General features: G+C 48.3%; 1 protein-coding gene across 7 annotated transcripts in view; it reads right to left on the reverse strand.

Moving 5' to 3' along the window:
* Positions 1-23,744, reverse strand: part of PPFIA3 (PTPRF interacting protein alpha 3) — an 841,741-nt gene that overhangs the window by 280,519 nt on the left and 537,478 nt on the right. The window lies entirely within an intron of this gene.

Genomic DNA, 23,744 nt, shown 5'->3' on the forward strand with positions numbered 1-23,744 from the left:
ACGGAATGTCTCGTTGAGGGTGATCTTGTCCTCAAAGCTTCCCAACACTTGGATCCAAAGGGCGTCAAGGAACTCTTGCAGCGGTTGCATCCGCAGCCTGCACAGCCGAACGAGGTAGATGCATGACGACATCATGCCGAGCAGGCACTTGATGGACCTCATTCTGGCGATTTCCATGGTCAACAGCCGTTGTACCTTTTCCAGGATGGCCTTTATCCTGTCCTCCACCCGCGAAGCCAGGCGTGACACTGTGTTGAGACCCCAGAAACAGAGCGTCCCGCGATGGCACCAAGCAGGACTTTGCATAGTTTATCGAGAACCCCAGTTCTTTGAGCAGGCGGACGGTCCTCGCTGTGTGCTCGACGGCGAGTTCCCTGGACTTCGCTCGGATGAGCCAATCGTCCAGGTAGGGGTAGACGTGGACTACCTGCAGGCGCAGCCACGCCGCCACCGGCGCCAGGCACTTGGTGAAGACCCTTGGCACCAACTTCAAGCCGAAGGGAAGGGCATTGAATTGATAGGGTTGCCCCTGGACCACGAAGCGTAGAAACTTTCGATGCCCCTTGTGGATAGGGATGTGAAAATAACCATCCTCCAGGTCCAGCGACGACAAGAAATCTCCTTCCTCTAGCTGTCTCAGCACGTGCTGATGGGTGACCATCCGAAACTTCTGGGACTTGATGTATTTGTTGAGGCGACGGAGATCCAGGATGGGCCGCCAACAGCCAGTCTTCTTCCGGACAAGTGCACCCCGGAGCCTCTTCGGGACGAGTTCTATCGCACCCTTTTTCAGCATTGCTCGTACCTCTAGAAGCAGTTGTGGGAAGTGGTTTTCTTGCCTGGCTACACGGGGACACTTCCTTTGAAATGTAAGGGTGTGTCCATGGGCCAGGGCGTCCAGCACCCAACGGTCAGTGGAGATGGGCTTCCACACACTGACGAAGTTCGCCAGCCAGCCTCCCACCAGGGTGCTCACGTGGGGGCCTGACGTCACGGCCGGGTTAGTCCTGCTTTGTCGTGAAAGCCACGCCTTCCACAACGACGATTTCCTCCGGCTTTGCTGTGGCCCCTGTAGGCTTCCTGAGCCGAGGAACGGGATGGTTGACGGTACGAGACGTTGCCACCAAATCCCTTGGAGGCACCATTGGGCTTGCTTTCGGAGGTCTGAAAGGACGGCCAAAGCTGTTGGAGTGTGCCCAAGGCATGAGCCATCTCAGTATCTGCCTTGATGGCCTGCAGAGACTCGTCCACCGTCTTGCCAAACAAGTTGTCCCTGTCGAAGGGCATGTCCAATACCCTTGTCTGTACGTCCTGACTGAAATTGGTGGCCTTCAGCCAACCTTGAAGACGAAGGCAAACGCTGTTGCCCAACTGGCGGAAACCGGTGTCGGCCATGTCCGTGGCCACAGTGATGGCATGCTCCGATGCCACCTCGCCTTCTTGTAGGATTTCAAGGGCCTCCGCCCTCTTGTCATCTGGAAGGAAGTCCAGGAGAGGGGCGATCTTAAACCAAAGCTCCATGTCATAACATAGCGGGCCAAGATGGCGAGAGCATTGACCGCCTACATGGTTGTTGCCGCCGACGAAATGACCTGTCGTCCCATGGTGTCTAACTTTTCCTCGCCGTCTGGTAGGGAAGTGGAGGTTGATGCCCCCGACCCTGCAGATTTCTTCCTGGCCGCCGCCAAGACCACCGAGTCCAGGGAAGGCTGAGATCTGAGACACGTCGGTGCAGAGTCTGGCACCCCGTATTTCTTCTCGTACCGGTCTCTCTTTGCCGGAGCCGAGGACGGGTTCTTCAGGAGGGACAGTCCTTCGTCCCAAATGTCGTCCAACAGCGGGATCGAGAGCACGGTCTTCCTCTTGGCGCTGATAAAGGAATCCCTCCTTCTTTTCTTCTGGGTTCAGTTGAAATGGCTCTGAGGCCCTAAAGATCATGGCATAGAACAAATTGATCTTGTTGGGGGGGAGAAGCCCTGGGTACCGGCGACGGGAGGTCCGTTCTGTCGCCATCATCCGTACTCGTCTCCGTCTCGTCCCTCGGCGGAGGGGATGGAGGTGAAGGGTGGAGGCGGATGGACTCTTCTCCTATTAGGCGGCGGGTCCCCTGATGGTCCAGGTGCCTCGGGATCACCCGTCAGAGGCACAGACATACTGGTCCTTCTCTCAGAGCACAGGGTGTGCAGAGCTTATAGGATGTCTGCCGACATATCCGTCGGTGGTTGCGACGGGAGCGTTGGCAGTGGCGTGGTGTCCTCCGGCTCCTCACCACCCTGCCGCCCCTCATTGGTTCCCTTGCCGCTTTCCACATCTGCCTCGTTGGGGTCCTTCCCATAGGGCCCGGCCTCGACAAACTTCTTGTCAAGCACTGGCTTCAGGCCAGAGAGTTCCTCCTTGGAAAAGATATCCGAGTCCAGCTGCCCCCCCCTTCTTCTCGGCCAGGGGCGACGGCCTTGGGGAGATGATCGGCATTGTCTTCACGAGAGTCTTCTCAATGGGCACGAAAGACGATTTCCTCCGAGCAGGCAGGGGGAACTCTCGCCTTGGGGGTCATCTCCACTGGGACCGCATCCGCGGCCTTCATCAAGGACGCTACCACTCCCTCAATAGACGCCTTTGCCTGGTGAACCTGGGCCTTCACGACCTTGGGCGCGTCTGAGGCCTTCACCTTGAGGGGAGGGTCAATGCCACGCTCCCCCCTTGGCTTTCTCCGTCGGAGTCGACCGGGCCTTCTCCAGAAGCTTACCCGAGTGGTCTGACTTTCTTTTCTTCGCTGAGCCAGAGCGTTGGCTCCTGGTTGACTGAGTCGGTGATGCTGCTCCCAGCCTGGCTGCCGCGGAGCCCGTACCAACAGCGCTCCCGGTGCCCGCAGACTCGCTGTGCATTGCCTTATGTTGGGCCCCCGTCGCCGGGGCACACTCAAAGGTCTTAGAAGACCACTCAGATTTCCTCTTGGGAGAAGCATGCTGCCCGGGCTCCCCCGCCGCCGGGGTCTTTGTCTGCAGCCACTCTGCGAGCCGCTTGCGACGATCCTTCATGGTGCGTGGCACCATGTCCTTGCAGAACGCACAGGCCTCCTCCACGTGCGTTCAGTCTGAATGTAGGCAATAAAGGCACAGTGAGTGCCCATCGTCCAGAAAGATGTTCCGCAGTCTGCAGCCTGGGCTGATCCTGAACAGAGGCGTCGAGTCTCCTTTCCCCTCGACCATGTCCATGCGGTGCAGGCCTCTAGAATCTTCTGGAATCCTCCAAGAAGGGAACTCAATGAAAAATCACCCTTGAGGGGCGTAGAAGGTTCCAAAAAACAGGTCCCCGTTTGTCAGATGTTGGATCGATGCAGCTTGAGGCTCGATTGACCGAAAAAATAGAGCAAAACTCTTAGCAAAATGCAGTAAAAGCTCGAGAGCTATAGCACGAGGACTCCCAACACTTGAACGTGCGGTAAAAAACGGAAGATGGCTCCCAGAGGAGGGGCTTAGGTAGAGGGCACTCATTGGCTGGGGGCAGTATGACTCAGAGACCAGTGATTGGTTGTTAGGAGAAAGACAGTACCGGACAGTACAGTCGAATGGGCTCTCGGACTGCCGGGCAACGGTCGGTTTGCCAACCGATGACAGTGCATGATGCAGCCGGAGAGCCATCTGGAAATGGAAGCCTTCGAGAGAGCCTTCCCTTGGTTCACAGGTGCAAAGTTCACAAACAGCTGTGATGTCTTCCGAAAACTCTTCGTTCGGTCCACGTAGAACTTCAGCGCTCTAGCTACATCCAGCGAGTGCAAAGTCCTCTCGGCCGGCGACGAAGGTGACGGGAAAAAGACTGGTAACAGCAAGGGCTCGTTGAGATGGAAGTCCGACGGCACCTTTGGCATGAAGGAGGGGTGTGTCCTCAGCACCACCCTCGTCTCGTGGAAAGTCAAGTATGGAGGCTTGCAGGAAAGGGCCTGAATCTCTCCCATGTGTCGTGCAGCGGTGATGGCCACAAGGAACGCTGTCTTCCACGACAGAAACTTCAACAGAGCCGAAAGCAAGAAAGATGGAAGCTTGAGCAAATCCTGCATTTGGCCAGCGACAGTAAGTACGCCTTCCTCCAGCTGTCCCAGCACGTGCTGGAGGGTGACCATCCGGAACTTCTGTGCATTGATGTATTTGTTTAGCCGATGCAAGTCCAGGATAGGACGCCAATCTCCTGTCTTCTTTCTGACGAGGAAGTATCTTGAGTATAAGCCAGAGTCCCAGAGCCTCTTTGGGACAAGCTTGATTTCTTGAGCATCGCCCTCACCTCTAACAGCAGTTGAGGGACGTGGTTTTCCTTCCTGGCCACTGGAGGAATTCAGGGGCACTTCTTTAGGAATTCCAGAGTGTGCCCGTGGGCCAGGGCATCCACCACCCAACGGTCGGTGGAGATGGACTCCCACACGCTGATGAACTTTGCCAGCCGGCCTCCCACCGGGGTGCTTTGGTGGGTGCCCGACGCCACGACCAGTTCAGTCTTGTTTGGAAGCAGCCTTGCCTCCTTGGCCACCCTGGCGACGACGGCGAGATCCACCGGACTTGCCTCATCCCCGGTAGGCTTCTTGCGACGAGGAACAGGCCGCTTGACGGTAGGTCGAGGAGCCGCCGCCGAATCCTTTGGAGGCACCGTGATTGCCTCCGGAGTTCCGGAAGGGTCGGCCGCCGTTGCTGCAGAACTCCCAAGGCCTGAGCCATCTCCGTGTCGGGCTTGATGGCCTGGAGCGACTCATCCACAGTCTTTCCAAACAGATTGTTCCCGTCGAAGGGCATGTCCAAAACCTTGGCTTGCACGTCCTGGCGGAAATCCGTCGCCTTGAGCCACCCCCGCCGTCTAAGGCAAATGCTGTTGCCCAACTGGTGGAAACCGGTGTCGGCAATGTCCGACGCCACCTCACCCTCCTGCAGGATCGCCAGGGCCTCTGCCCTCTTGTCATCCGGGAGGAAGTCTAACAGGGGGGCGATCTTGTACCACAATTCCCAGTCGTAGCGGGCCACAATTGCTAGGGCCTTGGCAGTCTTAATCGACGTCGCCGCAGACGAGATGACTCATCGTCCCACGGCGTCCAGCTTCTTTTCCTCGCCGTCCAGTGGGGAAGTTGAGGATGAAGCCGATGCGCGCCCCCCCCTGCTTTCTTCTTGGCCGCCGCTGAGACGACCGAATCCGGGGTCGGCTGCGCCCTAAAGCACAACGGGGCGGCGTCGGGGACCCGGTACTTCTTCTCATACCGGTCCCTCTTGGCAGGTGTCGTGGATGGGTTCTTGAGGAGAGCAAGACCCTCGTCCCAGAGGTCATCCAGCAACGACACTGCGAGGACCGTCTTCCTTTTGGCCTCGCGCCGTTGGTAGAGGAAGCCTTCCTTCTTCTCCCCAGGGCAGAGTTGAAAGAGCTTGGATGCCCTGGCAATCATGGCATGAAAGGAGCCAATCTCGTCGGGTGGGGACGCACCGAGGAATCGGAGACGGGAGGCCAGTCCCGTCGTCATCCGTCCCCGTCGTGGCCGTGTCCGTTCCCGTGTCGTCCCTTGGGATCGGGGAAGGCGACAAAGGCTGAGAAGGCCGTGAGGGCTGAAGGGGCACTGGATGAATTCTCCTCCTCTTGTTCGGAGGGCTTCCCGACAGACCCGGTACAGCTGGGTCGTCCGTCAGGGGTAGGGGCAGTCTCGTCCTTATCTCCGTACATAAGGCTTGGATTGCCATCAAAATGGCCGCCGAGTTGTCCTGAGGCTCGGGTTGCGACGGGCGTGCCGGGAGAGATGGTAGTTCCTCCATGGGAACCTTGTCGTCGTTGCCGCCCTCGCTCTCGTCGTCCCCCTCCTCGGGATTCCTCCCGTGGGGCTTGGCCTCCTCCAAATTCTCAGTCTGTTCCTCCTCGGAGGTTGTGTCTGTGTCCGTAACGGCCACCCACCCCCCCACCCCTCTTTTTCCACCAGGGTCTTCACGGGGGTCTTCGATGGGTTTAAAAGAGGATGCCCTCGCGGAAGCAGGGAAACTCTGGGCCCCGAAGTCGCCTCCACTGGGATAGCTTCCACAGGCTTCGCCAGGGCCGCAGTGACTCCCACGATAGAGGCCTTAGCCGGGTAAATCAAGGCCTTTACCAGCTTGGGCACGCTTGAGGCCTTTACCTTAGGGGGAGGGTCACCGCCTCGCTCCCCCTTGGCCGGTTCCTCCAAGATCGACTGGGGCCTCTCCAGAAGCTTAGCCGGGTTCTCAGATTTTCTCTTCCCCGAGCCAGAACGTTGGCTCGCGGTTGATGGCGTCAGTGAAGGTGCGCCCTGCCTGGCAGCCGAGGAGCCCGACTTTTCGGCACTCCCGGTGCCCGCGGACTCGCAGTGCTTTGCCTTCTGTTGGCCCCCGTCGCCGAGGCGCCCTCACAGGACTTAGAAGACCGCTCGGACTTCTTCTTCTTCTTCTCACCTGCTGGGCTCTTGCCTTCCAGCCAGTTGGAGAGACGGGTCTGGCGATCCCTCATTGTCCGATCCGACATGTTAAAGCAAAACGCACAGTCCTTCACGTGCGTTTTGTCCTCGTGGAGGCAGTAAAGGCCTTTTGAATGCTCGTCCTCCTTGAACACATTCGGGAGTCGAGCTTACCTTCTCCTGGGCCATGTTCTTCTCGTCCACGAGGTAGGCCTCAGAAACTTCTGGAATCCTCCAAGAAGCGCAACTCGACGAAAACCTCACCCTTGAGGGGCGTAGATAAATCCGAAACGGGTCCCCATTGATCGGAAGTAGAAACGGTGGAGCTTGAGGCTCAATTAAACCGAAAAATTAGATAAATCTCTTTGAAAAAAGCGCAAAATGCAGTAAAAGCTCGAGAGCTATAGCACGAGGACTACCAACACTTGAGCGTGCGGTATAAATCTGAGGATGGCTGCCAGGGGCGGGCTTAGGTAGAGGGCAGTCATTGGCTGTGGGCAGTATGACCCTGAGACCAGTGATTGGTTACTACTAAGAAAGACAGAACAGAAACGAAACTGATACTGATTTTTTTCTTTACCGAGGATTTCCAGCCTTACGGGGAATATTCATGAGCATGTGAATCCATGCCAGACCCCATACTGGAGAAACGCTCTATCCCTAGCCAATACCATGTCAGCACTGGGCCTTTTGCACCAGATCCAGAATCCCACTCATGCAAAAGGCTGCACTCTCGACTGGCCTTTCGGATATGAACTGTTATTCGGCCATCATATCTAACGCCCCCTGTCACTGGTCCGATCACCATCTTCTTTCTAACTTTCAAGACTGATTTTAAGATTAGCCGCACTAATCTCCCTAAACAGGCCCCATCAAGAAATAAACTGAATAATACAGCCAATAACTTACTACCCTTGTTGAAACCAGTCTTATGCACTCAAAACATCGATCATCATGATCCGACTATAATGACCAAACAATACAACGAAACCATATTGGCCGCCATAGACAAGCTTGCGCCACTTGCCTTACACAAAGAAAAAAAAAACGCCCACTTACATGGGTGGTTTACTCCCACATTAAAAGCATTAAGAAATGTGAAAAGAAAAACTGAATTTCAATAGAAAAGAATTAAACAAACTAGAATTCAAAAGCTGTCCTTGAATATAAACTAAAAGTTATTCAAACAAAAAGCTCACGGTATAATGACAGAATCATCAAGGCTAAATCAAAAACAAAAGAATTGTTCTCAGGGAATTAGAAACTCCCCCAGTGGAAAGCTGCAACAAAGACGCAAACTGGCTTCTGAACATCCAAAATGCTCTACAAGACAAAGATGCAAAAAGAACTGTAGTCATACTATCTGATCACCCTAATCACCATGTGAATCCCCCCACTACTAAAGAAATACCCCAATTTGAATTTACGGAGGTCACAAATTCAGGAGGTACTCCAAATCATCTCTAGCTTAAAACCCTTAAGGTGCCAAGGTGACCTGTGCCCGGCAACAGTCATTAAAGACTGCACCCCCCAACTAGCTCCATTACGAATCTCATTAATGCCTCATTTAAAAAAAAATTGCGTCCCAATTGACCTTAAGAATGCCTAGGTGTTACTCCTGCTAAAAAAAAAAATTAAAAAAAAGCCCTCGACCCAAACATACCGACCAACTACTGTCCCATAACAACGGTACCTTTTCTCTTGAAAATTCTAGATAGGGTAGCTTGCCTCCAAATCCAGAAATACACTGACGCTAATAAAATCCTAGGTCTACGACAGTCAGAATTCCGCCTGAGACATGGGACGCAAACAACACTATTGGACTTAAAAATCCAAATGGATGACCTAAAGAATAAAGGGAAACTAGCCTTACTTCTCCTTCTTGACCTCTCACCTGCTTTCGATCTCATGGACCACACCATATTGTGCAAACACTTGACCTCAGCAGCACATTTCTCTACCAATGCTACCCAATGGATTAAATCATTTTTAAGTGACAGAACCATGCAAGTCTTCTCCCCCAAGGCTGAAGTACCACCCATTATTGTCTCACGTGGAGTATCCCAAGGATCGTATGTGTCGCCAACATTATACAATGTCTTTAGTAAGCTTTGACCGTCTGGACGATCTGCCTGTCACCTACATTAATTACGCAGATGACACTCAGATCCTCATACCCATCACTGCGGACTATGGTATTGACACAGAAACACTCGATGCCACTTACCTAACCATCCCAGCATGGATGGCACATCATAGGGTATGTCTTAATGACGACAAGACCGAGTTGCTAATTATAGGTTCTCAACTCAGGTTGGCCAAACTAAATGATGCCTTCAAATCTTTCGACATTGATGGCAACACCATCAAAGTGTCTAACGAAGTATAAACACTAGACTTCTACCTGGACTCCTTGCTTACACTATCAAAACAAGTAAATGCTACTACATCAGCCACAACCTATACATGTAAACTCATAAAAGCATGTAGACAATTCCTTTCACCGGACAGCTGTATTACTCTGGTGAAAGCCTTAGTCCTGACCAGACTAGAATACTGTAACGCCTTATACACTGGCACCAAGACCCAAAACACATGAAAACTTCAGGTCTTGCAAAATAATGCCCTTAGAGCGGTACTCAACATCCCCAGATCTGCCCCTATTTCGGTAGCGAAACAGAAAATCCACTGGCTACTGGTAAAGGAACGAATCGTGTTCAAAACAATTACCTTAACACACAAATGTCTTTACCGGGTGGCCCCCTCTTACCTATCAGACAAGATCTCAAAACTGCATCTTACTAGTCCTACCAGAGCAGCCTACGTGCATCTTCTAGCTACGCCACGATTCAAACTACAAAAAACGGGTGGCAGTAGCTTCCCTACCCTAGCTAGCAAGCAAGCAAGCAGTGGAATACCGTGCCTGCCCAGCTCAGAGCACAAGAATCCTTTTGGACTTTCCGTAGACAACTAAAAACTCACTTCTTTACACAAAGTTTGGGTGATTAACGCTCACTACTTTAGTATGTATGGTGTATAGATGGAAACTCAACAGTCACTATTAGACTCCTCTAGTAACTATGTAATTAATGTAATATATCACCTGTTGTACACCTTATTGTCAAACTTTTGGAATATATGTAACCATGACAACAAATGTAACTTTTTTCTGTAAGACAGCGCACAGATGCCTTTGGGCTTGGCGTGTGTCATAAGCAACAAAATAAATAAACAACACCTCAAGGTTTTCTATTTAATATTGAAAAGCTTGACTGCCGTAGAGTTACAAAGGAGTGCTCAAGCAACAAGGGAAAGCACAGTATATCACAACAGAAGGGATGGAGCATGGAGAATAACATAGGTGAGAGGCACAGGGTGGAGATTAGCAGGAACGAGGAACAGGTTGACTAGGGCATGGAGGAAAGGTCACAGAGTAGGGAAGTAAAGCGGGGTGCTGACAAAGGAGCAGAACAGTGGGGAAGAACAAATGGGTCACTGTCATTTTAAACCAGGTGAGGGTTCATGTCCAGCTACAGACAGGTTCAGATTTGGCATCATATGGCTCTGTACTGCCATTTATATTTTTTATAGCGCCATGTTTGCACAACAGCCCTTGTCCCCTTTGTACACCAGGCTACTGGCAGGTTCCTTTCTGAAGTCTTAAAAAGAATACATATTTTGGGCTCATTGGAGGCTCCACAACCAAACGGTGTACCTGTTGATCTATGCAAACTAGCACCAGACTGCTGGACCCCTCTTATATCAAATGTCACAGTAACAGTTCTCAATTCTTAAACATTACTTGCAACTTGGTTGATCTCCAGTATAGTCCCAATTGTTAAGGAGGATAATCGATCTGATCCCAAATGCTATCGCCCTTTATCCTGGAATAATATTTCCCTTAAGGTTACAGGGGAAATCCTGTTAAACATGCTACTATAGAATTGAATTGGTGCCAAAGCTATTCCTTCTAACTCACAACACGGTTTCAGGGCATTTGTGGGGACCTATGAACAGTTGCCTAGCTTGTCATTGACCACGGCTAGGTATTTTCGGGCCAAGCAGGAATGTTAAGTTTGGTCTACCTGGACTTGTCAATGTCATTCGACACAGGCAATAATCAGACATAGTGGCCAGTCCGTATTAGCTTGGGCACTGGCAACCAATTATTGAACACGATTATTCAGTTTTATATGGGCCTTTATGGCCTTTGGTAAATCAGATAATTACACTGAATAATTTGATCTTGAGGATCGTGCTCGACATGGGTGCATAATGTTCCCTGCGTTTAACATTTATGTCAAATGTCTTGAACAATTATTTCAACTAAATCAAAGTATAGTTCATATTTTCTTAAGGTGGCCCATCCTGTTTTGTTGATGCCGATGTGCTCATTGCCAAACTTCTTGATGGGTATGCAGATTTTATGGAATCACGTTTGACGACTAACATTGATAAATCAATCGTTATGGTCCTTCCTAGATATATTAAAAGTAATCCATCTTATTTATTTATTATTTATTTATTATTTATCTTATTTATTTGCAACCATCAACTTGCAAGTGCTTGTACATTTGATTACCTCATTGTCCGGTTCCATAAAAAGAAATCCTAGCACGCCCATGTGCTTAAAACGTCAGCGTTTTAAACTTTGCAATCCATTTTGCAGGCGATGTAATATTTCCCAAACTGAAATGATATGAGGACAAATCAAGTGGTTGGCCCTATATGCAGCCAGGCTGTATGGCCACTCTTTGGTCTAAATTTGATGATAGTCCTTGTGAGTAGCCCCCTCAATATCTAGGGAGCTTAGGTATTTAGAAACTGGAATAAGACCATTGTTTTTTATTTGAATCTTGCTCCAATTACATCAGTTTTGCTTAGTGAGAAAGTGGTCCTCTCATATACTATTTTAAGAGAGCTTCAACTAATGGGCAATAGCCTTGGATCTCAATGGTTGACTTAAGTGTTTTCGATTTCACAGGATTTTTCAGCTCTACCAAGTAATTTTACAGAATTACCAAAGTACTGTAAGGTGCAGAACACTGAAGCATTGTACTGTAAACATAAGGTTTTGTTGGTCCACAAATTAACTAAGAAACCTTTAAGAGCCTATATGTCTTTTACACATGTACATTTTAATTAAGTTATTCATTATTCTTTTATAACACGCTAAAACCCGGAAACCAGTGCGGGACCAGGATTCCAACCTATGTTGTTCAGCGTTGTCTTGCTTCCGAGACAGACATGTTGCCGCTGAGCTATCGTGCTGGCCCATTCATTGTTAAATATCATCATCATCATCCACATACTTTATTCGGCACAAGCCATAAAAGTACAACACATTTAAAACATTATGCATAAGTAAAGTAATAAAATGCAAGGAAAAATTGTTAATACCTCGTACTGTGTAAAAACCACATTTTTATGGGATGGCCAATAACCCAACGATATCTCGTTTACGCAGCCTTGATGTATTGCAGCTAGGGCTATGGGATCTGCAGCAACTAATAGATATTGCATGGCCTGCACATCAAAACAAAGGGAGGAGAGTCTTCTGCTGGACCTTTCTGTATAGTTCACAGAGAAGGATGAAATGTACAGTATCCTCCTCTACTTGCAGGCAATGTGGGCAGGCCAGCCTTTGGGGTAATATGTGTATTCTCCGATTGAATACCTTTCCAGTTGGTAGAAAGCCAACCTAAGGGGGCGCTGTTGAGCAGCCTGAGGGAATGGAGGTCTAAGAGCTCCGGCCCCGGCAAAATCCTTGAATAAGAAACATCCTTTTGTTGTCAGAACTGTGACCGCACACCCACCTCCGGAGATAGCTGATGCCATAATGTGATCCCTGTCCATGTCTGGTCCCGATTAACAAACTGAGGTGGGGGGGGGGGGTGGTGTGTGTGTTTGTGTGTGTGTATGTGTGTGTGTGTCGACGCTGGCCTCGAAAAGGAGGAGCTGTAAGCCTGTAATCCGTTGCGAGCTGAGGCGTGACACCAGGAGCTCCTACCGGATTCCAGCGTGGGTGGCGACCACTCCCGATTCAGCTACCCAATGGATGCCACCATACTGCCGGGGAATCTGACAGCCCTGAAGTGAGCGGGGAGAAGTACGAGCGAGCCGGACAATGCAGGGGGTGGGGGGAGCCCTCACAACCGCAGCTGCTCCTCACCTGGCCACCCGGCTGCTACGGTTACATCCTCCTCCCCTGCCAACTGTCCGATAACCCGACGGGACAAAATAAGACGGCATGCCCTGGGCCACGCAGTGAAATCGAAGTACAGACCTCACCACTTTCATTTTGCTACATCTGGAACGGCACACACAACCCTCATCCACCCGAGGGGGGAGATATGATCCTTTGCCGACATTGACACTCATAAAATCGAGTGGTGCCAGCCTAAGGTAAGTGGGACCGAAACCCTGTGACCAGGTCTGCACTGATAAGTAGCAGTGGGAACACCGAAGAGCCTCTGGCAAAAGGTGGCCACTTGTCCCGACACAGCTCCCCCGTGGACACTGGTGGACCATGTTAGGACAGTTTTTATGAAGTCCAACCAAGTGCTTAGTAAAGCCGTTCAACTGAGGCAGTACAAGACTCCACTCTTAGTATAAAGCTGTACCACCTGAGTTCATTGGTAGTGTAGACAGAGCAGCCAGGCTTATCTCAGGAGCGAGAGAGGGCTGTAGAATCAGTACAAATGAAATTGTAATACAAATGGTCAAAAGAAACACTGAAACACTATGTACTGTAAAAATAAATGGTTTATTTAAATACAAGTAGGCCCAGATAAATCTTGAGGGAAATGAGTACTATCACATCTATGTAATCACAATTATAAAAACACAACACGATTATATATATTTTTTTGTCATTTTGTTTTTTATGATTTGTTTGTGTCCAAACTTTTCATTCTCTTATGACTTCATGGCTACCTTTGTCTCTTGTTGTTATTTTATTCTATTATGTGTAGCCAGATTTTTATAATAGTAAAAATTAGGACTTTATCGGTGCAACCAAGAATTTGGGTCCATCTTTCCTGCGTCTGTTTTGATGAGATATTGAAAAATTCTCTGAAGACAACACTATGCTTGAAGGTACACAGACCAAAGCATAACCCTTATTTGGAACACCTAACAGTAGTTCTAGGGTAGTCAAACGTTTTCATACACATTCAGTACAGCTCACACCTATTCTTGGGGAGTAAAAACCAATGGTTACTTTCAGATTACATTCAGTAATTGAAGGGTAGTAGACCCTACCAGTTGTACCGCGACGCTCAGCAACAAATCACATAATCAGTCAACTGGACAATATACGTTTTGTGACTAGTGGAACACTTATTCTCGGTACAGTAACAAACTTATAACTACTTTTGTTATAAACAACAGTTATACTAGGTGAGTAAAACCCAAGGATGTAATATTCAATTACAGGTGCTTCTGAGATCAGTGAAACTCAGATTGAGATAAGCAGTAACTCTTGTAACTTATTTTAGGATGGCACACAGCTAACTCGAGGTAAGTAAAACCCATATACTTTTTCAAGGAGCGATCAGCAACTTGGGGCAGGTATAAAACTAAGACTCTGTGTCGGTCTAAAACAGACCAGGGAAAGCAAAACCCAATGTTACACTTTATGAATGACTCAAAGTTATTCTAGGTAGGTAAAGCCGAATGCAGACTTATTCTGGACAGGCAAACAGCAAGTCAGGGGAAGTAAGACCCAGTTGGGGGACAATCATACAATTATCCTAACAGGAATAATAAAGTGAAACCAACAGCATTACTTTTGGGAAGAGACACAACCAAATCACAGTTGAGTAATATGGGATGCATTAGTCACCGTAATCTTATTTCTGATGCTTGTATCTGCTTAGATTCACATGCTGTGCATAGGCCGACATCTAGTGGAAGCTGCAGAGTATTACAGTTGTTGTTTTCGAAACTCGAAAAGGGATGTTGACAGGGCGTGCCAGTAATACCATCCCTTGCGTGACGTCCCCTCTACCCATGATCCCTCACGCGTCAAGGTCCCTCAGATTGTTTTTTCCGCCATGCTAGACGGACGCGTATAGCGGAGTTCCTTTCGGCGATAAGCCATTGAATTTGTTAATTACAATAGTTTTTCTTTCTATCCTTTCTTCGACTTCGCAACACCACCCTGAAGAAGCAGAAAGAATACTGCCGTCAGAGACATCGCGACGGACAGTACGGCCTTGGAAGGCCGCCCCGGGCCTCGGCCCAGACAGTAGGCAGAGAGGGGGGAGACTATTGTTAGGAGGCCATTTTAGAATGCATATTCTCCCCTTCCTACACTTTGTTCACCCAGCTGCCATCACCTTTACCCAGTATTATGGAGAACACCCCATTTAACCATAAGTTCCCCTGGACATCTAACATCTAGTTTGCAATTTGTAGGAAGACTGTTCAAAGTGAGTATTTTACTTTAGAGTTAGTTGAGGGTCCAAGGGCTTCACAGAAGCACCCTAGGGGAATTCCAGCAGTGGGTGAACTGGACGAGAGGCCTCCCAATCACAGAAAACACCCCACAACTACACAGGAATCACAGGAGACTTAAAGTAAGTAAATACCCAAGCCAGCACAGAAGAAGGTTTTGCAGCAGGAGAACTTCAGGATCTGCAGCCAAAAACCTGGTTGGTGTATTCCTTATTGTGGTGACTGAGAACAGGACCTTGGAAGGGACTTTGCAGCAGGGCTCAACAGGGAAGGCTCTATGCAAGGTTTTCCACGTGGCTGGATTTGGCACCTTTTAAAGGAGCACAGAAGACAGAATATCGCCAGTCGGATTCTCTTCGTTACAAAGGTCCAGCACTCTGGTGAGGGGAATTTTCGGACTTGATTTGTGTCTCTGGAGATCCTGCAGGATGCCCACAATTTTTCATTGAGATTCAGAAGACTGTGCACCGCACAATGGCTCGAGGTCCCAGGGTATTGGGGTATTGCAGCCTTGCAAGGTCGCAGCACAGCGTGGGATGGCTCAAAATGCAGGTCTTCTTGAGCCTAGTGGGTTTCACCAGGCTCTGGGTCAGCGCCATCATTTTCGGAGTCCCCAGGTCGATTGGAAGGAAGGGCTACAGCAGACTCGGGTCACACAGCAGGCTCTCTGGCCGCTGGAAATCGTCTCAGCCGTGTTTCCTTCATCATCCTCTTCAGTTTGAATTCCAGTGGTCGACTTGTCTGCAGCTTCCAGGTTTGGAGTATTTAACAGGAACTACAGCACACCCTCTGCATTCTCTCCCTGCATTTTACAACAAGAGGCAGTCTGGTTGACCAATCAGGACAGCCAGCCCCCCACTGGGATTTGTCTCTATTCGGGTAAGGAGGAAGACAAAGGGCTGTGGAGTTTTGGACTCCACCCTCACTTCCGGCCTTCACAGACAGACCGGAGCCTGGTGAGGGTTGGGGGGGGGGGATCCAGGGGACTTCCGCCGAAGATAAAAATCACACAAAGGAATGTCCCGCCCTGGATGTCAGGGGAATGAAGAAGGAAGGACAAGAAACACTAAAATGGCGAATAAACAAGACAGAGGCCATTCTGGTAAAATTAGCTCCCTTGGGTGCTTTTACTGCAGCTATGAACACAGCCCGCGGTAAAGGTGCACCAAATTAGTAAAAGGTATCACTGCCACCAGCCATTAAAGGTAAGCTTGTCCCTGTAACAGAATTATTATAGTTTTAGTGTGAAAGGGGATACATTGCATTTCCCCAGCACTCCACATAAGGTGGGGTGTGCTGGCTTCACCAAATACATGTAAAAGGGATCCAAAGATCCTTTCAACCCTTGGGAACTGCAGTTCTCTCAGGTTTAGGCAGAGAACGTTAAAAGGGGAGCCCCAAGGGCAACCCAGCAACAAAAGGCACTTATTGCCAAAAAGATGTCAAAGAGGATAACTTTTAAAAGATACTGCAGCGTCTAAAAAATGACACCCATGAAATGAGTAGATGATTCTGTGAGTGTGTAGAAAAAGGTTCCCACTCGGAGAGGTATAAGGAACAATTATCCACCAGTAAAGCAAAATGTTCTGGGGTTGACACAGGTCAGGAAGATTTACTATTACTATGAAAATCTTACCTAACAGACCACAGTGGGGCCTGATCGCCCCAAGATACAGTAAGGGGGAAGGGACATATGCGAGGGTTACACCCAGAGAGGTGCTCTTACTACTGCAGCTGCTCCTTTCCCTGGGGAGAGAGCCACCCAAACCCGCATTCATCATAGTGACCCCCTTCCCATTCGACTGCTTGTCAAATACCTACCAGGGCTAAACTAATGCTGTACACCACGGGCCGCGCAGTGGATACAACGCTGTGTGCCTCACCACTGCCATCTTGCTACGTTTGGGGCGACCATCTCGCACCAGATGGGGGAGGCATGATCTTCCCTTCCTGGATCAGCCATTGAGAGGATAAATACTGAACTGGACAACACATCCATTATCTACTGGCAGGCCACTGGGACTGACAAGCTCCATGGGGCATTCAGATCCTGATATCAACCCTCTTTGGGGGCAACAACTGACCTGCTTGATTAACACCAGCTGGGCTACAAGAAGTTGATAAACCCTGGCACACACTGCAGGCACCATATTACATGCTTCACCACCACCATCCATTTAGGCTCAAGCGGCATGCAATCCCCCCCCCACTCCCCACACCTGCTTGTAGGTAGTTGCACGATTGGCTTTACTGAAACCGACCACTGAGTGAACAACAGTGAGCTAGTTAGCTGCTACATTAGCCACTGCACACCATTAGGAACAGACCTAAACCCAGCCCATACAGACCCCAACTATAGACTGTCTTAGGAATAACAGCAGACTGTGTACTCAGATATATCTAACCGATGAAGAGGGATACTGCCAGGGTGTGCACATTGCAAACCTAGCACAGTACCATGATACCAACTACCTTGAGGCGGCAACGCAGCGGACGGCTCTGTGTCAAACTCAGCAATTTTGCAAGGCAACATATACAAACCCACGAAGCAACTGATAGGAGACCCGTAGGGCATCATGAGCAAAGGAGCTGGGAAAAAGAAAGGCCAGATGGACATTCACCAGCGCTGAGCCTTCTGCCCCGCCATCGGTAAACCAGATACAAGGCGAGAGTTTTCAAACAACATCCCAGGTGAAGCATGCAAAGATCAACGGATGCAGGCAATGCAAAGTTGCTTCAAGTCCATTAATGTCAAACTTGATGATATTGTGACAATGACTGGATCCTTAAAGTACAAGCTCGAGAAGGAGACTGCCTGAATCAATGAGGCCGAAAACAGAATTGGAGATTCAGAAGATGCAGTGGGACGTCATGACAAAAGCATCGCTGAATTAAAGTCCGAACTCACCAAAATACGAGGCAAGGGCGATGACCTCGGTTCGCGTTCAAGACGAAAACATACGTATCGTTGCAATACCCAAGGCGGCATGCAAAGGGCCCATTGAGCCGTTCGTTGAAAGTTTGCGGACATCCTTGTTCGGGCCAACCAAATTCTCCTCACAATTTTTGCTTGAGTGGGCCCATCGGATTCTGGCACCACTACCCAGGCCAGGAGCCCTGCCGCACACGTTCATAGTGCGACTACTCAATCACAGAGAAAGGGACCTCATTCTGAAATTATTCAGGGAGCAAGGGACACTCTGATACAAATCTAGCAACATCCACATCCACCTGGAGTATAGGTCCTGAGGCGGTCGTATGACCCAGTGAACAAGCTACTTAGGGCCAGACATGTCCTATACACCCTTATGTTTCCTGCAAAACTGTGTCTACAACAAGGAGGTAGGGCTAATTTTTTTGAAAATCCTTCAACGGCCATAGCCTATGTTGAGGCAATGATCCCTCTACCACCACAACCCCAAGGGAATGATCAAAATCTCGGCCCGGAGGCGAAGGTTGGCCGTAACGATGTGGGGGACTGAGTATGAGGATCACGCAGTTTTTTGTAATAACCATTTTTTGATTCCGACATGTTAAATTGTTGACTGAAGCCGGGGCACACAGCGCTGGAAATTGCATTGCGAGCAATGACTGCTCACAGCGACCCCCGGGGGTATTTCACAGTTGATTTGGGGAAACATCATGAAGTTGGGGTAGATGGTGAGGGAGGGGGCAAAATAGAATGTTGAAGTAGGGCTACAAGTAAGGGAGTACGTAGAATTTTGCGGGTCGGGCTAAGAGAAATGGGAATTTAAAAGCAGACAGTGTTGGGAGGATTGGGTTGAATGTGGGAGGCACTATGCGCAGAGTTGTTACCTAAAAAAAAAAAAAAGAGGGTAATAATAGGTGTGGTTCACAAATAATTGCGGGGTGAAATAGATCTTCTATCATGGAATATCCGGGGTGCTGAATAATCCGATAAAAGCGAGGAAGATTGCGGCGTTCCTTGAGCGCTATTCCGCCAAAATTGTAATGCTGTAGTGGAAACATGCGCTGGGACCAGAGCATGAGGGGTTTGCACCCAAATGGGGCCGACAGAGGCTTTATACGACTTACTCCTCACAGGCCAGGGGGGTACTCATTCTAGTACACCACTCTGTATGCTTTCAAGCAGAGGAGACAATAACTGATCCAGATGGACAGTACATCATAGTAAGAGGGGAAATGTCAGATGAGAGGGTAACATTGGTAAATACATACGCTCCAAACACAGATCTGGGTTTTTATGGCCAAATATTGGTGGTATTGGCAAAGAAAACCGCGGCTCCCATTATATGGGTAGTGTCCTTTAATATGATTCTGGATGTACATAGTGACAGTTTTACTACCACATGGCATGCCCTTACTGCCGCATCAAAAATGATCCAACAAGCAATTGTACAACTGGACCTTATAGACGTTTGGAGGGTGGAACACCCTGAGGCGACAGAGTACACATACTATTCTACAGTACACGATGCTGCATCAAGGATTGACTATTGTCTATTCTCATCCACGTGGGCGACCCGTAGTGCTTTAAGTGGACCGGCGCCAGCAGGGGCTGGGCACCGGATGTCCCCAAAAAGTGGGGCTGAGCCAGGGCCCTGCCGGTGCCCCCCCAGCCCCACCACAACATTGGCAGGACACATTATCCCGCCCCGGCCGCAGCTGGCTGTGACAGGTGATGCGCCCGCCATTAAGTCAGGAAAGCTGACAGAAGTGCCAGGCAGCCACAGTCACTGTAAATTCCTCTGGTGGAAGTTACTGTCCTTTAGTTTCCCCCTCCCCAGGTTATTGAGTGCCATATTTCTGTGTTTATAAAAGATGGCTTGAAAAGGACACAATTCAAGCCATCTTTTATGAAGCTTTTCCGACGGACAAAGACGTCTCAGACTTTGTCCGTCGTCAAAGCTTTATAAAAGATGAATTGAATTGTGTACTTTTCAAGCCATCTTTTATAGACATAAGACGTTCAAAAAAGATGGGTTGAAAAGTACACAAACCATAAGGTATGGACACAAATATATACATGTTATATATGTGTGTGCGTACCTTACTATGGTTTGTGTACTTTTCAAGCCATCTTTTATAAACATAGAAATATGTGACATATTTCTGTTTATAAAAAATGGCTTGCATAGTACACAAACCAGGTACGCATACAACTTTATAAACATTTACATGCAGTTATAGATTTGTTTGCGTACCTTACTATGGTTTGTGTACTTTTTTAGGCCACGCCCATCCCGCAAGCCACGCCCTCAAATGAGGGCCCCCTCGATTTCTTACCCCCACTTAAAGCCCTGGCCACACGCCTACAAGGGAGCAAAATCCTGCCACAAAGACTCTGACCACTCCCCTGTGGTGATAACAATGGAAATGACAGATCCACCCTGCCCCCGCCCGCTCTGGACCATGTCACGGAGCATTCCGTTAGACAACACCCTGGCTGAAGACCTACACGAGAAAATAGTAGGGGTTTTCGACATCAACGAAAACTCGGGCTCCAGGTGCACCAGAGTGTGGGAAACCTTTAAGGCCTGGTTACGGGGCAAGCTTATTTCAGTTACATCCGGAACATCAAAACCATCAGAGTAGAGCTTGCAGAGATGGAAAGTAGATTAGAGAAAGAGTACGGCAACAGCACCAATAATGCACTACCGGGGGTAATTAAGAATAAACAAATAAAATTCCGGACAATGGCTGATCCCGAAGTACAGTACATCACCAAACCAGTGCAAGCTTTTCGATAATGGGAGGAAAACTGCCCTGGACGACTGCTGGGCAGCATAATTAAGAGAGAGAGAGGGGTGATACCCATCACTGAGATTGAGTGGGCGACGGGAGGGATACTTACATCCAATGAAGCAATTAACGAGGCATTTATGCAATATTACAAGACACTTTATGCAAATGCATCGTTAGTCGCTGAAAAGGCGTTTGACTCTGTATCATGGTACTATCTGTTTGGAGTGCTGAAACATCTTGGGATGGGCCGCAACTTTATTGGGTATGTAAGTGTGCTATATGCAAATCCAGTAGCTAGGGTCCACACAAACGATAATATTTCCGAAGTGTTCTTGCTTGCCGGGGAAACACGTCAGGGCTGCCCCTTCTCCCCATTATTGTTCGCATTGACGATAGAGCCACTGGCACAAGTAATCAGAGATCAACATGTACATAGGGGAATACATATTGCAGGACCCCCACAAATTATATCATTATGCGCAGGTGACACTTTATTATATATACGGAACCCGAATGGAAACATAGGCACAATTATGGAAGAAGTAGCCAGATTCATCAATTATTCAGGATACAAGATTAACACCTCTAAGTCTGAATTATTCCCATTAACAGACAGCACAGCAATACCTACCGACCTTAGAGGATTCCGATGGGCTCCAAACTCCTTTAAGTAGTTGGGGGTCAAGGGATCTCGCACACACCGAACCCTCTTGGAAGATAATCACAAAACATACCTGACTGCTCTAGCGGTTAAAACCGCACTATGGTCCAGATTTCCGATCTCCCTATATGGCAGATTGTCCCTCTTGAAGATGGGGGTGGTCCCCAAACTTTAATATTACATTTCAATACCAGCCTGGCCGGGACGCTTCTTTCTTACAAAGCTCTGTTCATTGGTGGTACAATTTGCCTGGGGGAATGGTAGATCGCATATGAGCTGGGAGGGACTGACCAAGCCATACGAAAGGAGGGAATAAGCCGCGCCAGACTTCAAGTTATATTATCTAGTGGCGCAGGCGCAATTCGCTGGACATTGGTATGCCCCTGATTCGAGTCCAGGACACCTAGCACCTGAGGAATATGGTGCAGCCCCAACAGACCTAAGATCCGTTATACTTGACGACAGCTACTCCAAATCCTGCACATTCGACCCAGTGCCAATGCATGGACCACAATCTTAAAACTCCCAGCGATATCAACACCATATTGCAGTAAGATTGGGCTCTGGTACTGCCCCAGTCTCCCCTCCCTGCAACCCCACATACAACCCCGATATACAGAAGTCTTGGGACCTCGGGGTAACAATGATATTAGGAGACCTATTCACCGAAGGGAGGTTTGTGACGCAGGAGGAATTTCCCGATAAATTAGGTAATAACCCCGTTAAATTGCTACAATATTACTGCATGAGAGCGTTGGCCCGTAGAAAGTGGCTGTCGTTGCCTCTTGAGCCCGAAATATGTGAATGTATAGAGATAGTGTTACAGAAAGATCCACAAAGGGGATTGTTGTCTAAATTATCAAGGGGGTACAGACACGCAGCCTTGAGAAACCACGCAAAGCCCAAATGGGAAAATGCTCTAACTATAGACATAGACGACACCAAATGGCACAGATACTGCCTTCTAAGGAAAGAAGTGTCTCTCAATGCACGCAGGGGCCTAATTCAATTCAAGGTCCTAAACCAACTACATTATACCCCTGCCATGGTGGCTCGCTTCTCTCCGGACATTGATGGTAAATGCAGAAAGTGCGGTAGCGAGGGTGCAGACTCAATCCATATGTTTTGGACATGCCCGAAAATATCACAATTCTGGCAAGATATAGCGGGAATACTACACCTCATGACCGGAAATACTGCAGGTACTACATCCCCTCAAATACTTACTGGGAGACATAGGTAACGTCTCAACCAAAAAGTGTAGACTGTTTAACATAAGCTGCATGATTGCGAAAAACTATCTTGTTGAAATGGAAATCCAAGGTGGCACCATCAAGTGCGGAATGGCTAAAGGAGCTTATGTATGTAAACGAGAGGGAGGGGGAGATACATTGTAACTGTCAGTGCAACCAGTAGACCTAAAAATATATGGGGTCCCCTACATGAATACCTGAGTGAAGCGGAGTCTAACAATGCATGAAAATTCATTGGCTTAATCGTCCATAGAGACCCAATGTACGAAAAGAAATATAGCAATATGTTACATAATGATTCATGTATTGTGTCTAGAGTGCAACCTGCAGCCAATCTGACTGCCTGTCGGCTTGAACAATTAAGTAAATAAAGTTGTTTTCTTTAAAAAGAAAGCCAACCTAAGGCTAGTTATATATGACCTACCAACTCTTCAAGCAACCGAGTCCAAGTAGTCCATCCTTTGACGTGGAATGGCGATAACCGTGTGCTCCTATTAGACTGTTCGGAGAATTCATTTTCCCCTCCTTTCTTCGTCCCAGTAATCGACCTAAGGTCCTTTTTGGAAATCGTACTCGACTCTGTAAGCAGTCCTCCTGTATACACTTTCAGCAGGGACTTGCATACAAAATTTATCTAAGGAATCCTATAGAAGTTTTCTTTCGCCATATAAGATCCTTCAAATGTCTTTATTTACATTATGTTTTTAAAGTTCACAACAGAAAACTGACAACGACTATATTTTCATCAATTGCCCTTAGCCGAGAAACCAAGAGAATGGAAATGATGCGCTGTACATAGGTATTCTTTGACAATTTATCCTTGGAAACTTGATATGCATTTTTTGTTTAGTTCATGGTACAAAAATCCACGATATAATTATCCAGTCCCACTATTGTGAATTCTCAACTTTAATGACTGTAGAGTGGCAATTTTGCATTTAATGTGTGCTCGGGACTATCAGATCCTTGAGATATTTAACAGTTGCCTCGAGGATTCAAGAGGCTAGAAAGGCAAACCAGAGTTACATTTTCTTTTGATTTGCCTTAAGACAGTTTCTGTGCTACTGATCTGTAACTGAAGATGCATGCAGTGTTCGTCTAAGGGGCTTGTTAATGTATATTTAATGTATCTTATGGTTATGCTTTTGTATGAGTTGGTATATATGGTTTAATGAATTTTATATTCAAAACAGACATTATTACAGGCCCCACCACA

This window comes from Ambystoma mexicanum, chromosome 1p (assembly GCF_040938575.1).
Source record: "Ambystoma mexicanum isolate Mex_15411 chromosome 1p, UKY_AmexF1_1, whole genome shotgun sequence".
NCBI classification, from domain to species: domain Eukaryota; kingdom Metazoa; phylum Chordata; class Amphibia; order Caudata; family Ambystomatidae; genus Ambystoma; species Ambystoma mexicanum.